A 15,164-nucleotide genomic window follows, 5' to 3' on the forward strand; every position below is an offset into this window, starting at 1 on the left:
AACTTTGACTTAATTCTGACACTGTTTCTAAGCTCTTTGTGTGTTGGTTATTTCTAGTATGGATGCATTTCGTTGATTTATTTCTTTTTGCGATGGTATTGCCCCAAAGAGGCACAAAATCCGATCTTGTTGTAACTTCTTCTAAAAGATCTGTCACTTGGTTTGGTGTTAATGCTTTTTTATTGCGCTTATTTTTTATTTTATTTGTAATGGTTTTATCTTGATGGATGGGTGCTCTTCCTCAGCGGTCGCTATTTAAGGGTTGTTCATCTATAGGCTGAGTATAAACATGATGTGAGGCCTTTTTTAATTGTGAGCATAAGTTGCTCAGCATGGTCGGTAGGGTAGCTAATTTATCGACAATCGGCTGCATCCGCGATTTGGTTGTTAGCTAGAGCATAATCCTGTATACTTTGCAGAGAGGTGTTCAGTGTGCCTAGCTTGCCATCGATTGCAACCACAAAGACTGCCAGAGTGTTCAATAAAGTTAGTTGTGTATCCATTTTATCGGATTGATATTGTGCATCTCCTTGTTTGTCTCCAGATGCACCACTTATATCTTTAAATAAGTTATGTTCCCCTTGGTTACCCGATATTCCTTGTTTTCCTTGGGCCCCTCTATTTTTGGGCTTACAGGAGTGTTGTTCCTGCACTTATCCCGCGAATAGGTTTCAAGGAGTCCCTCCCACTCCTCCTTGTCAAGATATGAGAATTGTTCCAGATCTCCTTGGGCTTACATCTCACTAATTTGGGGCATCACAAACTTAGTTTGTGTTGGAGATAGTACGAGCAATGTTTTGTACTCTGCGCCTAGATTTTCCCTTGAGATTGCAGATAAGAACCAATATGGTTTTTCATTTCTTCCCTCTCGTCCGCAGATACATCTGTTATAATTTCCCACTGCGGATTTCCTTTGCGGCCGTCTAGCTCGCATATGGTTAATGCCTCTATTACAACACAGTTACCACCGTAGTTTTTATCACTGTGTATAAGCCTGAGCATTGGAGCATTTGTAGTATTTGGTGTGTCCAGTGCATCAAAAATACAGTCACCTAATCCTTCTGTGGAGGCTACTCGCACTTCCTTTGTACCTTTTTGTTCGACTCATGAATTCTCTGTATCTACTATGTTGGATTTTTTCCCCATGGTCTGGGGACTCCGGGATGCAGAGAAATGTTGGCACTGTAGGATTGTTGTTAAATCGACTGGCCTAGAGTTCTCCACCGCACTGCTTTGGTCTTCATTTCCTTCTTTGTTGCTACTGTCTGTTTGATGAAAGGGCCAGAGGGGGGTTTGGAAGGCCCGTTAGTGCTGTAGAGCATGAAAGAAGAGTGTCACCTGCATTTTTTAGGAATCAGAATTTGGTGTCTATTTTTGGCTGAAAAAGGCAGTATTTTAAAGTTTTGCTTTTTGGAGTTGTATTGCTTGTTTTCTTTGTATTTGGAGTTACTTTAATTATAGTGTCCACTTGCTGTGTAGCGTGTCTAGTCTTTGCCTGCGGTTCGGCCAATGTACCAGCAGATGTTTTCAACTTCCTTTTACGCTTGCTTACATTGTTTGCAAGTATAGGCCCTCCACACACACATCTTGACCTCATGATCTGTGGTGCAGTAACTACCTTTTTGTGCCTTTACGATTCTTTTGTATCCCTTTTTTGTAGATTTGTAATTTAGCATTGGGTTTGGTGTCTTGGTGTATCCTTAGTATTCCTTATGCCTTTGTACCCTTGTGCACCAAAATTGGCAAGTTGTCAGAGTCTTCTCTGCTGGTGACTACCACAGAGGACTAGAGATTCGCGGTAGTCTCCAAAAATCGAAATAAATATATGTGCTTTTTTCAGTAATTAATCATTTCGAAACGGGTGCTGTGGAAAATGTTGTCCGATGGACTGAGGGCTCAGGGGACCTAGAGGCTACAATAAGTTCCCTTGCCACTTGCCACTCACTGCCTGCTCCTCTTCATGGGGCCGTCAGATATCCTAATATCACTGTTCACCTCCCCTCGAAAGGTGCAAACCTGGGAACTTGAGGAACGTTGAGGCCCAATGTCCCAGCGTTCAATGTTCGATGCAGCAAGCAACAAGCAAGCAAACAGGCACCACAATCTATCACTTTACTGCCTGCCAACCTTGCCTTGCCTTCCCTTATACCTTGCCTTATGCCTTGCCTTATACCTAATGCCGCACACGTCTCTCTACCTCCCATTTTCCAAGGATCAGATTTGCTATGAGTGGCTAGGTTTTGCTGCAATGTTCCACCTGCGCGGCTCAACAAGCGGCCACTGCACCTCTTACCGCTTTTGCCTTACACCACGCTAGCCCTCTCTTGCTGAGCCCGTGTTCCACTAGCAACAAGTCACTAGCACACCGGCACAGATGTCACAGTCTTGCCTCATGCCTGGATCAGTTCGGGCTCGGTTTGGGTCGGGCTGGGGCCCTACTCCATGCTGGTACCTCTGCCGGCACAAACCCCCCATTCAATTTCCGCTTCACTCTGACCTAGTTTTAGGGCCGGCTCCTGGTCAGGTCCGCAGAGACACTTACTCGCCTGCTCCGTCTCACTTGCTCACTCTGCCTCCAGGTCAGGCATGATCAAATGATTCAGGTGCAACGACGAGGACACCACAGCACACCCCACAGAGCCAACTACAGGAGCCATCCAACGGACCCAGCAGAAAAGAAAAGATAATATCGCCGACAGACAAGGAAAGTAGTTTATTATATTTATATGAGTGGCAACCGGGTGCTTGTGCTTTACAGAGGGTGAAGTGTGGTGTCACGTAGTGTATTCTGCAGTGGTTATGGCTCTGGGGTATGCTCTGAGCTAATAAGTTTTACAGAGGAGGAGGTGCTGCTGGAAATTTCTTTGGCTTGCACGCAGTACATGCGCAGCCACCTATTAGGAGCGAGTCCTCTAACCCAGGGTCAAGCGCACCCTCCCCACCAGTGTCCACTTCACCATCTCAGGGCCCATCCAGACTAGACAAAACGCAGCGGTGAGACGCAAGATGCTGACCCACACCTACAAGGCCTTACCCGATGAGGGACCAGCACACATCAACATACACCTGACCTTCCATCAACCAACCAGACACCTTCGATCCACTTCCCTCTCACAAGCAGACACCCCACGGATTCGCCAAACCAAGTAGAACAAGAGTGCACAAATTTTTTTTTTTTTTTTTGCTCAAGCCTTGTACACAAGCCAGGATTGGCAGTCAGCCAAACCTCAGGAATCAGTCTCAAAGAGCGCAACTCTTGACTTATACAAGTTGAAATGCATGTCAAGAGCATCCCACACAATAACTAGCCTAGTCGAGCCGCTTACCCATCCTCCAGGTTTCACAGTGTGGCAGGGATTGAACCAAGCAAAGCACACGTTCTTCTACTCCTTTGACTGTGAAGTGCAATGTGGGTGGATTTCACTTATTGGCCTCTAATTACAAGAGAAGGTCACTGGATTTGTCAATATAAGCAGCTTCGACACACACAGACTCTATAGATGATCACTACAGGATTGGCTGCCTGTGGTCATTGTTTCTCTGTACAACATGTTACTGTTTAATGCTCTGGCTATTATGCTCCAATAGAACTAGTGCCGCGATTTTTTTTGTTCTTGTTTCAAGTACTTTTTCATGGTATAGTTACATAATCTGAATTATTCGAAGAATCTCTGCTGAAACATTACTTATACTGTTAAGTATAAGTACACTTTCACATTGAACCGGCAAACTGCAAACTTACCAATATCCTTTCTGCCTGCAGCAGGTACACCCAGACTTAAATTAAATAAATGATTAAAAATCTTTGAAAGTTATTTATTAGCTATAGATGGTATTGATTCCTGTGATTAGAAAGAAGACCATTCTAACAACTGCTTAGGATCTGAAGGCCAAAACTGTTTTGATCATCAACCTCAATTAAGGCCCCACTCTCAACAGAATAGTTCGTTGTCAATTGTTTTGAACAAGTTACTTACCTTCGGTAACACAAGTTAGTTGTAGATTCCTTATCTTAGAATTACCCCCCAGGTGTCAGACTGTTTCATCGGCAGTACCCCTGCGCGACGAAAGGTGGCGTTGGTCGGCTCCGCGTTCTTCGTAGGCATCATGGTCGCCGGTATGATGTCGCGGTAGCTACTTAGACGCTGCCCTCAGTTCTGAAATCAGTTTTTTTACACGACATTCCACGCCAGAAGAGTAGAGCCATACAAGAAACTGACCACTGGTGCACAAAACTAGGGCCCTGAAAGGGATTCCCTGACCCTAGAAGTCAGTTTGCAGAACGGGGAGGACGGGTGGGGCGGTAACTAACCAATGTTTCTTACAGATATATCGTTACCGAAGGTAAGGAACTTGTTCATCTGAAAGAATCACTTAGTTATAGATTCCTTACCTTAGAATAGATACCCCAGCAATACCAACCCAGGAGGAGGGTCTGCGAACAAAGTTCACACCAGAAAATCATGGAGAAAAGACTGGCCAAAGAAGTCGTCTCTCCGGACTTGGCTCTCCAGACAGTAGTGTTTTGTGAACGTGTGCAGAAATGCCCACGTGGATGCCTGACAGATGTCATTGAGGGGGGCTCCCCGTCCAAAAGCAGTGGTTGCTGCCGTCGCCCTGGTGGAATGGGCACGCAGTCCCACTGGAGGCTCCATCTTTGCCAAAGAGTAGCAAGCTTTGATGCACAAAACGACTCACCTGGAGATGGTCCATTTGTGCACGGCTGGTCATCCACCCGGAATGGTTTGGTACAATCCAAATAAAATGAGAGCGCATGTTTTGGATCCAGACGTTGGAGCCTCTCTTCCTCCTTAGAAGGATGCGGAGGTGGAAAGAAGGTGGGCAAAGTGATGATTTGACCAATGTGGAAAGAAGTAACCACCTGGGGAAGAAAGGAAGGTCTGGTTCTGAGGATGACCTTGTCCAGATGAACAGCCAGAAAAGGAGGCTTAGAAGAAAGAGCTTGTATCTCACTCACCCTGCGAGAATAGGTGATGGCAACCAGAAAAGCAGTCTTTAAGGAAAGAAGTCGGAGAGGACAGTTATGAAGTGGCTCAAAGAGAGCACATAAGGGAAGTCATAACTAATCTTAAGTCCCACTGAGGCATTACGAAGGGAATAGGAGGAAAAAAGACGAGTATTGCCCTTGTGAAAGCGATTTACAACAGGGGACTTGAAAAGAGAAGGCTCATCAGGATGCTTTAGAAAGGCTGAAATGGCCGAGAGGTAGCCCTGAAGAGTGCCAGAGCAGAGCCCCGCTGGGCCAAAGAAAGAAGGAACGAGAGAACCTCAGAATGGAGGGACAGAAAGGAGATCCACAGTCTTTGCTGCTCAACATGGCACAAATTTGTTCCATCTACAGGCGTACACTGTCTTAGTGGAGGATGCCTGGCTGCCAAGATAACATCACAGACTTCGGGAGGGAGGTCAAACGAGGTCAACTGCCACCGCTCAATCTCTACGCAAGGAGGTGGAGGCTGGACAGGTTTGGGTGGAGTACCGCCCCCTGCTACTGCGACAGAAGATCCTCCCGAAGAGGCAGTCTGATTGGAGGATTGATGCCCATGTGTAGCAGCTCGGGATACCAGACTCTTCGTGCCCAATCTGGAGCCACAAGAATGACTTGGGCCTGGTCGCGCTTAATCTTCTTCAGCACTCTGGGCAGAAGTGGTATAGGCGGAAAGGCATATAGTTGACCGCAATTCCATTCGCGACGAAAAAGCGTCTGCTGGCGAGTGCCGCCTTGGAAATTCCAACGCACAGAATTGCTGACATTGTGTGTTCTCTTCGGTGGTGAATAGATCTAACCAAGGCTCTCCCCACTGCTGTAAGAGTCCTTGCGCCACCTCCGAGTGAAGACGCCATTCGTGATCCATCATGCACCGGCAGCTGAGTTCATCCGCCCTAGTTTTCAGGGAACCTGCCAGGTGTTGAACCACCACGGATATGCCATGATGTTCCAGCCATGTCTAGAGACGGAGAGCCTCCTGACATAAGGTCCACGACCCCACCCCGTCCTGTTTGTTGCAGTACCACATGGCGGTGGTGCTGTCCATCAACATGTGCACTACTCTCCCCCGGACAGAGGGAAGGACTGCTTTCAGTGTAAGACGGATCGCCCGAAGCTCCAGAAGGTTGATGTGGAGCTCGGACTCCACCGGGGACCAGAGGCCTCTGATCTCCACCTCCCCACTGTGACGGCCCCATTCCAGAGGTGATGCATCGTTCACCACTGTGAACTCTAGTTGGGGAAGGGAGCGTGACCTGCCGTCGACCCAATCCTGGTTCGTTAGCCACCACTGCAATTGCTATGCAGTGCCCTCCGAGATCTGGACGCAATCGGACAGGTTCTCCGGATGTTGAGCCCACTGGAATTTCAGGTCCCACTGCAGAGCCCGCATATGCCATCTGGCATGGTCCACCAGCAGGATGCAGGAGGCCATCAGGCCCAGTAGCCTGAGGGTCATCCTGACCGAAGCCCGGGATAGAGGCTAAAAGATCTGAATCATAGCCCGAATATCCCGGACTCGCTGTTCGGAGGATAGACCCGAAACTGCATCGTGTCCAAAACCGTTCCGATGAAGAGGAGCTCCTGAGAGGGAGTCAGGTGCGACTTCGGCACATTGATGGAGAACCCCCGCGAATGCAGGAGGTCAGCCACAGTCTGGAGGTGGGAGACGACAGCCTGGGGCGAGTCCGCCTTCAACAGCCAGTCGTCGAGATACGGAAAGATGGAACCCCTGATCTGCGCAGATGAGCTACGATTACTGCCATCACTTTCTTGAACACCCGAGGGGCGCTGGTAAGGTTAAAGGGGAGCACGGTAAACTGGCCTACCATGAACCGCAGGTAACACCGGTGGGCTGGCAGGACAGGGATGTGAAAATAAGCATCCTACAAGTCCATCGCTACCATCCAGTCTACAGGGTCGAGGGCAGACAGGACCTGAGCTAACGTTGACATTTTGAACTTCTCCTTCCACAGGAAGCGGTTGACGTTCCTGAGATCCAAGATAGGACACAGGCCTTTGTCCTTCTTGGGCACCAGAAAGTAGCGGGAATAGCAACCACGACCTACTTCTGGGACAGGAACTCGCTCGATGGCTCCCTTGGTCAAGAGTGCCGAAACTTCCTGTTGGAGAAGGGCCAGATGATCCTCCGACATGCGATGGTACTGAGGTGGCATGGATGGAGGGAATAGTCTTGAAGAGGAGGGAGTAGCCCCTTCGGACTATTTGCAAAACCCACCTATCAGACGTGATGGTGCACCAGTGGGGGAGGGGATGGTGAATCCTGCCGCCCACTGAAAGGTCGGACTAGGAGGGTTTGGAGGCTGCTGCAGAGGGGGCTTTGGTGGACTGGCCAGCCCGCTGGCACCCCGAACCACGGCAGTGGTTCCCACGTCCCCGGCCACGCAGGCGACTGAACAGCTTGTGCTGGCCTATGGCTCTGGTCGGGACGTGGCGGGACACCCCTTCCGTAGCCACTAAAGGGGCGAAAAGCAGACTGCGCAGGGCAGGTGGTGAAGAGGCCCAAGGACCTGGCCATCGGGCAATCATCCGATCCACAGGAGCCCCTGGGATGGGCCTGTACCAGGTGCCCAAAAGGATGTCAGTGAGGGCTTCAATAAACGGTAGCAGGGGCTCCAAAGAGCTAGCTGGCGGTTTTAGCACCTCTGTCAGGAGGTTAGTCCTGACTGCCACCGTAGGTAGCTCGAGGTTGAAAGCCTTGGCCGCCCTACGCAAAACCACTGCGTAAGACGTTCCTTCCTCCGTAGCCACGATAGGAGACAACATGCCAAGGTCTGGTGAGGTATCCAGACCACTGGCTCCCACCAGTTCCTCTCTCTAGTCTGGTGCGTAATCCAAATGGTCAGTTAAAGGGTCTCCAGACCCCTCCCAGTCCTCCTCACCCTCCTCTGGCTGCCAAACTGATCTAAGAGAGCCAGGGTAGAACAAGGGCACAAAAGTACCCATCGGCTCCGGATCTGGCATTGGTCGACGCCGGTCTGGCTCCATGTTTACCTCGAGGTGGAGGCCAGGGTCGACGCCGGCTGGGGACACAACCGGCGTCGGCTGCGGACGTGGTGCCAGTAGAATCGGCGCCAAGGGAGGTGTAATCAGGTCGACCAGCGCCAATCCGGATCCAAGCCTGGATTCAAGGGGACCCTGTGGTGCCGGAGCCACCGGCATAGAAGGCTCAGGGTCTCCAGCAGAGTCCGCGGGGCCCGAAGGCGCACCGATGGCATGAATCGCTTTGTAAAATTGGCGAAGCTGGGCAAGAGTCGCTTCGGGTCCCGGGAAGGGAGGAAAACCGAGTCTACCCTTCAGGCTCCGCACGCAGAGCCGCGGGCGGGGCACCACCCACATCCCGCATCACGTTGGCTGACCGACAGGGAGAAGTCGAAGAGCAACGATGCTCCTTCGACTTGTGTTTCGACTTACCCGAGGAGTGCGAAGACTTGGAAGAAGACTGGTGGTTGGTGGCTCCGTGACAGGTCCCTCAACCACCCATGCAAGCGGGACCTCGAACGGCACGGAGCCGGCTGCCGGGCCTCGAGAATCTTTCGAGACCGCTCCTGCAAAGACTTTGGATTCATGGTCCGGCAGTCGGAGCACAACTTGGGATCGGGGTCAAGGTTGCGCTCCAGGCAAAACAGGCACACGCGGTGCGGATCAGTCACCAACATCAGTCGGCTACAGGAGCCGCAAGCCTTGAAACCGGGACGTGCACCAGGAGTCGAAGACTCAAAAACGGTGCTGATAAAAATTGCCAAAAGGTCAGTCAGAAAGTGACTGGAGGTACTGCTCTCTCCAAATCTGCGCTGGCTGGCGCAGAAAAAGAAAGAACGGACGTAAGCGCACGAGGGCGGCGTCTAAGTAGCTATCGTGATGTCATCCCGGCGACCACGACACCAACGACAAACGCGGAGCCGACTGACTCCACCTTTCGACGAGCAGGGGTACTTCTGACAAAAAATTCTCCGGATCCAGTCTGACCCCTGGGGGTAATTCGAAGGTAAGGTATCTATAACTAACTGTTTCTTTCAGATAATAGGATACAAGAGAGAATTTCATCCTGCAGGAATCCATCTCTCGAGGAAACTACAGCGATTGCAAGAGGAACAGAGGGATCTGTAATGGCCTCCAGAGAATTAGGAAGGGGCAAACAACATGCCTTCGAGGCAGTGGGGGTGGTACGACCTGCTTCTAGACTAATGTCTAACGTTGAAATTAAAAGACAGGGCAAAGTCACTAATACAGATGTTAATACATGTTTCAGGTGGGTGATCAAAAGTCATGTAGCCAATTTCAAGAATTGTCCGGCCGTGGATAAAACTTGTCCTAAATGCAAAAAATCTGGGCACTTGGTAATAGTGTGCCGGAACTCACAGAAAGTGTTTGTGGGGGAATATGCAGAATCTCTTCCCATGGGTGCGAAGGATAACACCAATTTAGATAACAGGGTTGTATTGTCTGTGCAAATGGTAGATAGTGGTGAGGGGAAATGAGAAGAAAGGGGTGTGAGCTATTCAGCGGGAAGGTACCATTGATAGTGACGGGGACAAATTGTAGGCACAAGTAACACTGGATGATCCAGATATTGGCCCAATTGCATTTGGTGGCCAAGAGATAGATCCAGTGGGATAGTTCATAGAAAGCGTCAAGTTCCAAGACAGAGAGATTCACACTAAAGTGTACGTGGCCAAGAAGGGTTATAACATTTTAGGGTGGCAAGATCAAGGGTGGTTTGAGATGGCGCTTAGAGCAGGCACTAAGCCTCCCATTTCTTTAGAAGGTTCCATAGCTATGGAGAGTCAAACTCAAGTATAAGAATCATCCCTGAACGAAGCTTTGAATAAACATGATGCATTATTTCTAGAGATGTTAGGCCAGGTAAATGGTTTGAGTATCGCACTTTTCTCAAGCCAGATTCTTTGCCTGTAGCGCACAAAGTCCGGAGCGTACTTTTTAGTAGAAGAGTAGGATTGGAGCATCACTTGAAAAATCTTTCTGTAGACAAAGTTATTGAGCCCACAGATTCTTCACAATGGATCTCACAAATCTTTTTAGCCTTGAAAGAAAAAAAAAAAAGAAAAATCAGGTAAGTGGAGGCTGTGCAGTCTTTCAGTAGTAACATCTTTGTTAACTGTTTTCCCCACCTCAAAATACAAGAAATGTTAGCTCAGATGAGGGGAGTCAAGATATTCTCTACTCTAGACTTAAGAGAAGCTTATCACCAGGTGGAGATATCACAGGATTCCTGTTCGTTCACTACTTTCAACTCTCCATTTGGGGCATTTAAGTTCTTGCTAACGCCGTTTGGGCTGGCCTCAGCCGCATCGGTGTTCCAGAAACATATGTATCAAATGCTGGGAGGGCTGGATGGAGTATTGGCCTGTCAGGGTGACCTCTTGATTTTCACAGACTGTCCAATCTCATCGCGAATTACTCAATAAGGTGCTGTCAGTGTTGCAAAGTTATTGGTTTACAGTGAAACAAAAGAAATGCAAGTTCCTGGCTGACAATGTACAATACTTGGGGCACAGCTTGTCAGCAGGGATATACCCCCTAAGGAAGACCTATAAAAAGCCATCAGGGATTATCTACCTCCTTCCGACAAAGATCAACTAAGGTCTTTCTTGGGGTTACACATGTACTATTAAAGATTTGTGCAGAATTTTGCAATGCAAATAGAACGCCTTAGAAAATGGAGGTCGGGGTCAGAATTTGTATGGGAACAAGAACAATCGGATACATTTAATCATTTGAAGGACATGATCATTTTGGTGTCCACTCTTCAAGCTTACAGAGACTATGTTCCCTCAATGGTCACTGTTGATGCAGGTAGTATGGGTCTGGGGGAGGTGTTAAGCCAGATGGTAGAAGGAGAACACAATTGCTTTTGCCTCCAGGAGATTGTCGCCTGCTGGGAAAATCACAGCACAATTGAAAGGGAGGCACTGGTGTGGGTCTGGGCGGCTCAGTATTTTGCAACCTATTTGTGGGGAAAATAATTGAGGACGGTCAATGATCACAAGCAGGTGGAGTTGTCGTTAAAGGACAAGGGTTTGGGGAATGTTAGCCCCAGGCTGGTCAGGTTGTAGTCCAAAATGTACCAGTACAATTTTAAGGTCAAGCACATACCTTGAGATACAAACAGCAGGTCTGAATTTCTTATCTAGGTTTCCGACAGATGCTGACAAGTTAAAGATGTCGGATTTGGAAGAAGAACTTGTGGTGGGTTCGATGAATGATGTGAAAGCTACAGATAAGGTAATTTAATTGGAAGTCAAGTTGTATTAAGGATGAGGGTTTTAAAAGACTCCAGGAAGTAATCACCCAGGTATGGCCCAAGGTAGGTTCAGTTCCAAGTCAATTAAAGGGTTTCAGTAAAGTGAGAGATGAATTAAGTGATGTGGAAATTGCCTATTCCCCACGAGAGTTGAGCAACAAACTTATTGGATTGGCGCATCAGGGACATACTGGAGTAACAAGTACAAGGAAGAGACTTAGATTGTACTATTGGTGGCCAGGTATGGATGTGGACATGGCGATGTTGCTTAGTAGGTGTCTGGAGTGTTCTTTTGCACACAAATCGCTGCATACTTGCAATAATACCCTGTGTCCTGTTGAATTTCCTAACTCACTGTGGGAAAAGTTTGGAATGGAATTCATTAGACCTATTAATATCTTAAAGTAAAAATAAATCTTACATTTGCGTTGGTTGTTTTGGATTACCATTCTAAATGGATTGCTTACAAATTTCTATGAAAGCTTAATACAAGTAGGGTCATCAAGTTTAAAAAATAATTGTTTCAGTGTGAGGGTGTCCCTTTAGTGCTGGTTACGGACAATGGTGTACAGTTCAAATCCAGGCAAATGCAAGATTTCTTGGTGTTTCAGGGGGATCAGACCTTTCACTACAGCCCTGTACAGTGCTAAAAAAAACAGAATGGTAGAAAGGGTAAACCGCATGTTAAAGGACACTATTCAGTTGTCACTTTCCTCTGGTTTGAACGTAGAGGAGACGGTGGCAGAGAGGATTTGGAGTTACCACAACAATCTGCACTTTACCACTAGAGTTTCACCTTTTGTTCTGTTGAGAGGGAAGAGGTTCCTTCAATAAGTTGTCTCTTCAGCGGGTAGTCGAAAGGATGGAGTTTGTTGGTAACGCCTGGTGCAATTTGGCAGATGTGAAGGCTCAGGTAGAAGAGCAACTAGTGAAGAGTAAGGCTTAATATGTTCAATTTAAAAATGTTAATGAGATTGAATTTCAGTTGGGAGATCAAGTAAGAGTTAAGAAAAAGTGGGATGTTAAGAAAGACCTATCAAAGTATTTCCCCAGAACACCGGTGGTACAAGACTCCAAACATTCGGTCAAAGTTGAGGATGGTAGGTGGTGGAGCAAAAGAAGTGTTGCCAAGATGAAGAGTGATGATATGGGAGCTAAGAACAGGACTGACAGCACAGGCAGCTAGAATTACAATGTCACTGCCAGCGCCTCAGGGATTCTGGCTATTACTGCAGATGATTGAGAAGGACTGGGCAGTTCTAGTGGGAGAAGGTTGAAATTGCCCCAGGTAGACCCCCAGTGCCTGCAAACCTCTTTGCAACTTGCCAGCAGGAGTTTAACATTTGCCTGGATAGGAAGTCTGGTGGGGGTAGGTGAGGGGGGTTTTGGAAGCTTTTAAAGCCATAGCTCTGGGGGTTGGCAAACGTTTGAGGCTCCTACCAATCAGGTGGCCAAAAACCCTAAATGCTTTGATAGGGATTTCTCGCGATCCCTGCGAATTTTGAAGGTGGCGTTGAAACAATCACCGAGGGACTGGCAGCTGAGCAGAAATTGTAGGCTGGCTTATAAGCAGGCACAAAAGACGTGCAATATAATTTGCAGGAATTCGCTTGGGAGGAGCTTTGTCAAGCCAGTGAGACGGGGAACAGCGCTCCTTTCTGGCACATTGTCAAAAGGCCTTGTTTTGCTGTAGGCTCTGGTCCACTTCTATGTCATCACATTTCAGAGGAACAGTGGATGGATCATTTTGAGGGCATTTACAATCAGGGGGCTGAAGAGAGTGTTACTATCCATGCTGCATCTATGTCCAATGGTAACAAAGTTGTCTTCACATTAGATGAAGTCACTAAAGGCATTCTAGCCCTCTCCAGCAATAAGGGCCCGGACAGAATACCACCTGACCGGTTTAAAGGGACTATTTAGGTCTGGGCTCCTTTAAAGCAGGTCCAGAGTGTAGCTGTGTTGGAGGGGCAATTACCCTCTTAGTCAACTTCGGTGATGGTCTCCATTTTTAAGAAGGGGGACAAAGAGAACCCACAATGTTACTGTTCAAATTCTTTATTGGATTTCACAGTTAAGGTCTTGGGGAAGGTGATTCTAAATAGGCTGTGCGATTGGGCAGTTGAAAATAAGATTCTGAGTGATGTCCAATATGGCTTTAGGGCAGGGAGGTCGACTTCAGACCAATGTTGGAACCTCCACTTAATTATTAATAAGTATACAGTGGCTCGGTCTGAATCCTCACACCTGGCTTTTATGGACTTGACGTCTGCTTTTGATAGGGTGAACCGAGCAAAGCTCCGGGCTTTGCTCAGTGAGCCGGGAAGGGTTGTTGGTGGTGGTGGTGGATCCCAGTATTGTGGCTCTTTTAGCTGACCTCCACTCCGTGACCTTAGCCTCTGTTCGCTTTTCTCAAGGTGCTAAGTGCACTCGATCATTTTGAATGAGTCATGGAGTTCGGCAGGGGTGCTTACTGGCCCCTTTTCTGTATACCTTGTATGTTAATGAATTGGATACTGCGGTTTTATCAGTGTCAACCAACTGTCCTACGATTGGTGACAGATCTCTCCCCGTCTTATTGTATGCGCATGATGCAGTCCTGATGGACTTGTCTTTTATTGGGCTCCTAGACTTGTCGGTTAACTTTTCGGATTCTTACATAATGGTAGTGGGCCCCAAAACAACAAGGAGTAAGACCTTCAAGGTATCCAATTTTACCCTGAGCAAAGTCAAGGCCTTCCGCTGTTTGGGGGTTTTATTTGCTGTTAATAACTGTTGGAAACCTCCGATTGCAGCCAAAAGCTCAGAGTCCATAAAATCTATGGGGGCATTTTTTAGTTCTGCACATAGGCTTGGGTGTCGGGTACCGAGGGAACTCCTAAAAATGCATCATGCCAAGTGTATTGCACAGCTGCAGTATGGAAGTGAGGTCTGGGGGTATGTTAAGTTGGATCGGATTCAAACAATTGAGAATAATTTCTAAGTTGATCCAGGTCCCCCACTCAACCTCAGCATTTACTGTACATGACGAATTGGGTCTTGATTATTTTTCGGATCTGATAGCTCTAAGCCCGCTCATGTGCTGGATTAAGATTTGGAGCAAGGGGGAGCTGAAATGAAGCCATTTGATTCTTGGGGACTGCCTGGCGTTGGACTGTGCATCTAGCATACCTTGGATTGTGCATGTTGAGGTGGCCTTGTTTTCTATTGGTAAGTCAGGCATTTTTACCAACCCTACCTCACTCTCCGACTAGGAATTGGGGTGTGTCAAAACGCTCCCGTTTGGAGAGAGAAGGTTTAGAACTCCAGAAGCCCTCTGTTAGGGGTCACATGCTTTTAAAAACTGTGCAGGGGTTGGAAACATATTTAGGGTTGGTTTGCTCACAGCATGACAGGTTTTTATTGGCCAGGTTTAAGTTTAATCAGTTGCATCACATGCTGGCGTCACCAGGTGGGTGGGTTCGGGTGGAGGGACGGGCAGCCTAAGGCTGCGAAAAATTGGTCTCTGCAGGATACACTCCATTTTATAATGTTTTTCCATTACTTCAGCTGGCCTAGGAAGGGTTTTTAAATCCCCATGCTGAAATAATTGAATTTTAAACAAGTTAGGCCTGCGCCCTGATGTACCTTTAGATGCTTCCCTGCAACCGGTTGACTTTTTTGGTTTTATCTTTTTTACAAGCTGTATGGATGTCCAAGAAGTCCAGACCAGATTAACTGTATTGTTTTAAGGTTCCCGTTTTTAAGAGTAATTATATTGTCTATTTTTATGTATGAATTCAATATTACTGACCTTTGACTTTGATTATTTTATGGAATTTTCTTTACCGAGTAAAGATTTATTGAACTGAATTGACTGAATACTACAGA

The 15,164-nt window shown here is 47.6% G+C and overlaps 1 protein-coding gene across 2 annotated transcripts in view; it reads right to left on the minus strand.

Annotated features, from left to right (window-relative positions):
* The window catches only part of KTI12 (KTI12 chromatin associated homolog), a 427,307-nt gene that overhangs the window by 338,948 nt on the left and 73,195 nt on the right, over nt 1-15,164 (minus strand). The gene's annotated exons all lie outside the window — the stretch shown is intronic.

This window comes from Triturus cristatus, chromosome 3_1 (assembly GCF_964204655.1).
Source record: "Triturus cristatus chromosome 3_1, aTriCri1.1, whole genome shotgun sequence".
Taxonomy (NCBI): domain Eukaryota; kingdom Metazoa; phylum Chordata; class Amphibia; order Caudata; family Salamandridae; genus Triturus; species Triturus cristatus.